This window comes from Notothenia rossii (assembly GCF_949606895.1).
Source record: "Notothenia rossii genome assembly, chromosome: 5".
In the NCBI taxonomy this organism is placed as follows: domain Eukaryota; kingdom Metazoa; phylum Chordata; class Actinopteri; order Perciformes; family Nototheniidae; genus Notothenia; species Notothenia rossii.
The window spans coordinates 35,909,301-35,917,325 of NC_136903.1; positions in this window are offsets into that span (position 1 = coordinate 35,909,301).

Below are 8,025 nucleotides of genomic sequence, written 5' to 3' on the forward strand. Positions count from 1 at the left end.
ACATACAGCTGTGCTCTTAAGTTCACATGAAGAATTTGTGAAATATTGGTAATTATTTGGAAAAAATGACTGACGATGCAGAAAACTTTTTTTATTTAGGAACAGTGGTCAAGTGAAGCATTTATCACTACATATGTGTCACACTTAAAAGGCCAAACACACTGGCCAAACACACCTCGTTTACAACTCCCCAGTTGACAGCCATGACTCCGTCTAAATTGTACCCCCCAAGCACCCTCTTCATGGAGTGGATGAAAGTCCCGACCTCAGCACAGCACCAAAATTGCTGGCTGTCAACCTGCCCTGCCTGTGTAACTGCCACTGAGGATTTGTCCGCTGTCCTACGGTGGCTGTCTGGACGGTGGCTGTCTGGACGGCAGCTTGCTGATCTCTGCTCAGTCGCATTGAGGCAAGAATTGCCTCAAGCCCACGACCCCCATGCTCCTTCACCAGCTCCGGCACGTTGAAAATGGCCTGATGTTGAGGCTGCAGCTCTGGCTCAGGTGACAAAAGCCATGCCATGCCACGCTGCGCCCCTCAGTGCAGACCTGAACCAGTCTACTTCCTCTGTGGCGATGTCTCTGGCCAGTGGGTTGTATGTCTCCTCTTGCTGTTGGTAGAGTTGAGACACCGGCTGGACTACTTTTGAAGTGCTAGGCTTCCTCCACTGGCACTCAACTTCTGTGGAGCTGATCTGCCACATGGCAAATATTGCCAATGCTGCAGCGTGGCTGCATTTGTACATCCCCCGTGCACAACCACAGACAGCGCTCTGCATCGCGCCATCCTCCCCCATGTAGATCTGTACAAATAAAGTAAGTACCATGTTTGTTAACATGCTATAATAGATTGAATGAGCAATACAAGGATGGTCCAGATCTGGGGGTGGGAGGGTTTATTTTTCCATAGTTTTGTCCTCTTGTCTGATTGTTGTTATTGTTTGTTTTTTCTGAATTTTTTGTACTTTGTGTTGTATTGGTTGTGATTGTACATTGTATTTTTTTAAATGTGTATTACATTTTTGAAAAACATTTGATCAAAAAAAAAGGATTTGGTCAGGGTCTAGACTCAGTGTGTAGTTTATGAATTAATCAATGCTCTCTACATTAGGAAAACACATACCAGTGTACCAGAGGGAGTCACACACAGCTGTGCCTAGATAACCAAACAAATTGACAAGATAACCAAAATCCTTGAATCTACACACAGCAAATAAACTCAAATGACACAACGAGATGTAAAAAGGAGATCACACATATAGTCGATATAAAACTGGCCGCTTCAATCTGAAGAGCAACTAAAACAAAACACGGGAGTGTACCTTGTTCTTGTGAACACTAATGTTATCCATAGCATACACACCCGTATAAAGTACACCCGTTCTAGGTTCTGATTGGCTCTCTAGGTTGGCATTCTAGCTTCTGACTGGCTGTCCAGGTTGTCAATCACAGCCGTGGGCATATTATACTAGTCGACTCGTAACATCGCTAAACTTTTTTTCTTGACGGTTTTCTCAGTCAACTAATGCTATTGATAACAGTAACATAAATTAACACAGCCCTGCACACTGCAGTCATTATATGCCGGGTCTGTGGTTCATCATCTTCTTTTTCATTCTCCTCCTTATTGACTGACATTAACCTTAAACATTGCACTTATGTTACTCACCGAAACCTTGTAAAGCCGGTCCCGCATGCTGGCTCTTACAGAACCGACTAACTCCCCTTTCGTGTATGTACAGCTCTCAACGTGCCCAGACTTGTAGTGATTTTCACCTCGTTTTATACTTTTATTCTCATTCTGAAAGAATGAGGTGAAATGTGCCAACGTGACGGTCATCTTTGTGTTGGTGACGCGTATTGTGCGGGACCAGAGACATGTAGTTCACTGAGCGGCTTAACACAAAAAAATGTGTTACTTCACAGTTTTACGACACATTTTAATTTTTTTGACTTGCAAAATGTTCTTTTTAATTGACAAACATCATATGTGTCATTCGTGGCACAATTCAAACGGGATCAAAAGATACGTTTTCTCTCTCCATTGAATTCAATGTATAATTTTCCGCTTCCGGGGTCCCATGGAGGCTCCCGGAAGGGGAGGGACTTCGCCTCTCTATAGCCATTGCTCCGTTTTCATGTTTTTTTAACATGTTTTTCACAAACATTTTCACACGCTAGGAGCATAGGAATAATTCAATTCGGTTCGTCATGATCTGTAGATGTGATTTGCCCCCGAGCACCCCTGGGTAAATTACCGTACAGCGAATCACAATGCGTACAATGCGTGACGTCATTGGTAAGAGACGGCCCCCGAACACATATGGTACCCCGAACACATCTGGTACCGACACCGGCGCTCACGGGCAAACGGGAGCCTGCTCGCGCTGGCTCTGCAGCAAACAGCTGCTGCGGAGCCAGCGCGAGCAGGCTCCCGTTTGCCTTTCACCCAACAACGACAACCGCCTCACGAAACGCTATGTTGTAGCGTTAATAAACGAAACAATTTAACAAAATTGCTTGTCAAAGTACCTATACCACTGGACAATTTTATTTTTTTTAAGCAATATTTTTAGTGGCCCGAGCGGGCAAGTGGAAAGTACGATATGCTGGCCCGGGGTGTCTAAATAGTGCTTCTGAGCCAGCGGGCCATTTATAATGTCGAGCCCTGCTCTCTGTCACTGTGCATGTGTGTAATGTTTGTGTGCAAGTTAGACGGGGCCTGCGTGTGTGCCTGCGTGTGTGACTGTGTCTATGAGGGGGAAAAGAAAGCTCATTTTGGCCGCGGCGGGAAATTGATTTGACAACATAATACTCGATGTTCAAGATGTGGTCATTTACGACATCGCATGGAGTGCAATCCACGATGTATCGTGTAAACTCGATATATCGCCCAGCCCTAATTCAAAGTGTTTTACAAAAAATGAAAGACATTAAGAAAATGGCATTTAAAATCAGTCATTAAAAAGAAAGCTCATAAAATAAACATTAAAAGAAAAAATACATGCATAAAAGTTACAGTGCAGTCTAAGATATGAATAGTTCAATTAAAAGCAGCGACAAAAAGAAAAGTCTTCAGCCTGGATTTAAAAGTAGTAAGAGTTGCAGCGGACCTGCAGGTTTCTGGGAGTTTGTTCCAGATATTTGGAGCATAATAACTGAACACTGCTTTACCATGTTTAGTTCTGACTCTGGGGACAGAAAGCTGACCAGTCCCTGAAGACCTGATAGATCTGGATGGTTCATCATTTAGCAGGAGGTCAGAAATGCATTTTGGTCCTAAACCATTCAGTGCTTTATAAACAGCAGCAGTATTTTTGAAATCTATTCTTTGACACACAGGAAGCCAGTGTAAAGATTTCAGAACAGGAGCGATGTGATCCACTTTCTTAGTGTTAGTGAGGAAACAGTGTAAAGACTTCAGAACAGGAGCGATGTGATCCTCTTTCTTAGTGTTAGTGAGGACTCGAGCAGCGGTGTTCTGAATCAGCTGCAGCTTTCTAATAGATTTTTTTAGTGAGACCTGTGAAGACACCATTGCAGTAGTCCAGTCTACTGAAAATAAAAGCATTGACATATTTTTCCAAATCCTGCTGTGACATTAGTCTTTTAATCCCAGATATGTTCTTTAGGTGATAGTAAGCTGATTTAGTAACTGTTTTAATGTGACTGTTGAAACCAATAACTAATTTAACCCGCTGACAAGAGAGCCCACCTCCGAAGATCGTGACTGGCTGAGGGATAGACTCGGGGGCAGGTTTTCAGGAATTTCTTGGCTTCTCTCCCCCGAGCCAGAAGAGGAACACTACAGCTTGGAAACACTTACTGTTCCTGAAATTATCAAATCTGTTGGGCATCAGGGACCTGAGGAAATTGTGGCAAGCATGGCATTGTCTGAAGAGCAACAGAGACCAATTCAGGTGGCTACCACTGGTCAGCGAACCAACCCAAACTGGCATTTGTTCAGGAAAGGAAGGTTGACTGCCAGCAACTTTAGAGCTGTCCTGAGGTCAAAGCGTGTGACTGCTTCCCTTATTGCCAGGGTGCTAGGGCAACAACAGGCCCTTGATGGTGTTTTGTCTGTACAGTGGGGGACTATGAATGAATGTGAGGGCGTCTCGGCATTCACCACTGCAACCCAGATGCAGGTCCATGATTCAGATTTGTGGCTCTCCCTATCAGGAATCTTGGGGGCATCTCCAGATGGTCTGGTAGGGTCTTCCGCTGTGCTGGACGGAAAGTGTCCCTACGGAGCCAGGGAAATGACAATTAGTGAAGCATTGCAAATCAAGGGCTTCTGTATCAGTAAGGAAGGAGAAACATTCAGCCTGCGTGAGGAACATCCTTACTGGCACCAAGTGCAAGGTCAGCTTCACCTCACTGCAAGGAAGAAGAAATACAAAAATTGTGAATTGTTTTTAATTTACATTTACTCGCCTTTGCAATGTTGTGGTTGTTAGAGTGTTAGGTTTCCTGTCAGCTCGTCTGTTGGGAAGATATAAAATATTAGTTTCATGGAAGTCACACCGTCACATATACTGTAAGAGCATTAAGACATACAGTACATAGGCTAAAACAAAACATCTAAAGATATAAACTTGCACTTTGATAAGTCTCGTGAACATTTTCACTATTTTGACATTTTTATAGATGAAAATTAAACTAAAGAAATAAATGGTAGATTAATCCATATTGAAAATAGGTGTCAGCTGCTACACTAATTATAATAGTTATATTTCTTAATTAATTAAGATAAGATATTACTGTATTGATCCCAATTTGCGAAATGTTTGTGTTGCAGCAGCATAACAAGAAAAACAAAATATAAGTTATTATATTATACAAAACTATGTGAGGGATGGAATATTAAATTGAATATAAATGTAAAATGTACATGTGATTTTACGTCCAAGAGAAGCTATGGAGCAGAGTTCTCTGCCAGCCAGAGGTGATTTGTTATTAATTCAATATGTCAAACTGATTTCCCTGACTACAATCTTTAGTTACATGGTGAAACGTTATGCTGCTTGTACTAATTAGACTTATCATATAAGCCACACAGGTTTTAATAGGATGTATTCATTATCTTTACTTATGTTGCGGTTTTTTCAGCAGCGCCATCTCTAAAACGGCGATACAGTCACTACCCATCATTTACATTTCACCGTGACATGGACAAAAATGTAACGTCAGCTTACCTCATGGCAAGAATCGAGACGCTCCTTTGGAAAACATTGCTCGGGAAACGATAGAACAAGCACGTTTCATGCGAAGACCTGTGGCTGCAACCCGGAGCAAAGCAACAAACCATTGCGTAGCTCACTAGTAGCGCTAGCTTTAGCTAACGTTAGCTAACGAAACGAACTGCCGAGTAAAATTGGAAAACACTGGTAATTAATTATTCTATAATTTGTAAAACTACTGTGTTAAAAACGACAATTTCAAAAATGCAGATTCTAATGGTCAGATATAGATAGCCTATACAGATACTAAAGATAGGCAGGTACTTGCTTTCAAGCACAACACAGGGGAAAACAAACTTAGCGGCAGTGTTTACGTGTTCTGCGTAATGACGTACAACGGCCTCGACAATTTCTTTAGTCCTATTCAGCCACTCGGTAACAACCATCGTTTTTCAGACACGTAAACTCTTCAAAAATCCCCAGTGGGGTCACTGCTGATGTATTTAATGTCGTAGAACAAAACGTGACTTATCTCTTAAATTTGTGTCAACCACAGACCTTATTTCGAGCTATTTTCCAAAACCCTATGGAAAAAATGCGTTGCTTTTTGAGGAAGGAAGCGGAAGTGCTAAAAATGCTAACTTACTTTCTGGTTTTACGACACGTCACTGCGGTTCTTTATTCCAACCCAGTTTAGATTTAACCACGCCCACTTCCGCATTACTCAAGGATCGACGTAGCTCTACGCGATAGCGTCATAGACGCGCGCGAAATCTGAATCTGACAAGCAAAATACCGTCCTTATAACAGTGATGCAAATTAGTCGCTTTTCGTCGCCTCCCGCTTTTTTAACGCTGCTTTGGGTGACTTGTGTAATTCGTGGAGAACCGAAGAGTTTTCGTTTTGGGGGGGGGGGGGGGTCGTCCGTTAGTCCGTCCGACTGACGGACAACTTCTCACTTCAAAAAAGAAGAAGAAATCTAGATCGCAAAATAATTAAACAAGCGAGTACCTGTTTTTCCTGGCCAAGGACAGGTTCCTTGAACACAACATGAGCGTAACGTGTCTTCACGTGGTTATTTCTCGTCTGAAAGGAGTGTTGACTAGAGTGCTTACGGAGAGCACCGGAACGCCGCTCCAGCTCTTCAAATATTGCAGTACCCATAAGGAGCCGTACACATGCCGTAGAGATCATTATAATTAATGAGACATTAGAGAGTAAATGAAAAACAGGTATAAAATACTATATGACAGTAACAAAAAAGTTGTTAAAAATAACAAGAATAGAGTTTAAAAGGGGAGTGATTTGTAAAATATACCAAAAGAAAAATCTGCTTACAGTTCTGTTTCAAATGGGTGTTGAAAGATGTACCCATAGATCTCCTCATGTTGCTCTCAAAGTGCACCAGATTGATGCTTTTAACTTCAATATTTAAAAAAAATCTTCCCGGGGGAGCACGCCCCCGGACCCCCCTAGAGGAGGTTAGGTCCCCCCCACTTAAATCATGTTCACATGGATACTAAATACATTTGCACATATCTTGTGTCCATATCTTTCTGTTTTGGTGGTCAGGATGTTGTAAAGATTGAGAGGAAAAAGGTTCCCCACCCCTGCTGTAAATAATAATAAAACCCCTTGATTTATAACTTAACATCTCTGTCTCCTATTGATCTGAGTATATTATAAAGAACAGCCAGTTAATTGAAGCATTATAGCACAGGCCTTTGTCAGATGGTATATTACGCTGTTTTTTTCCTGCTTCGAATAGTTCTCTCTTTTTTCACCATACCTGTGTTTGCATCACTGTTATAAACGCTGCATAATATACAATATAATAGTGCTTCTTTGTCAATATGACTGACGAACACACTTATGCAGTGCTGAGGTAATGTTAATTCATCATTTAATATTAATTCCTGATGGATATAAGAGGGATACATTAGCAAACATCACCCCCATCCCTCTCTTTAGAGGCAGGACACTCAGTGCCCCTCTACACGCTCTGACTCCTCTTCACCCCCATCCCTCTGTTTTATCCCATTTAACCTCCCTGTCTCAAATTAGACCCTCCAGAAAAACGCGGGCAAAAATCCTTGATTATGCGGGCTAAATTCCTTGATTATGCGGGCTAAAATCCTTGATTATGCTATTAAACATGCAGAGTTTTTATGTGATCTTATGCGGTGAAATTGCGGGAAGTTGCGAAATATGCGGAAAGTTGCGAAATATGCTAAATATGCGGGGGAAAAGAATAACAATCTTTTTAAATATTGGGCTGTCTTATTTATTCTCTCTCACCCACAACCTGCCACTAACGTTAAACCCCTTTACTATTCAATATTAAACACATTCAATGTTTATTTATTGTAAAAGCAATTGGGCTATTTTAATCTCACCCCCCCCCCCCACCCCCACCCCACACACACACACACACACACACACACACTTCTCCGCCTTATTCTGTTTTCATTTACTCGTTCGTTATCTGACCAGCTTCAATCTTGTAGGCTACTCACTTCGTTTCTTGTAGCCCTCGAAAGCGTTTTGGAGGTTGAAGCCTTGGTGGACGTGAGTTGTTTGGCTTTCTTGTCCGCAGCAGCAGAAAGCATTTTCGAATGTTTGAATGAATCAAAGTGGGTCGCCCACCGTCGATTATCTCTTATGCTCCAACACACAGTTGCACGGGGTGCAGAATAGTTTCCCCCCCACTTTTTGCCCGGTCTTTAGTAGAAATGTTCGTTGGTAAATGAGATGGATTAGATTTTTTCATCTTGGTGTTTTCTCTATCGTGTGAGCTCCACACGTTTAAATACAGTGTTGTTTACATTCTGTGATGTGCGAGT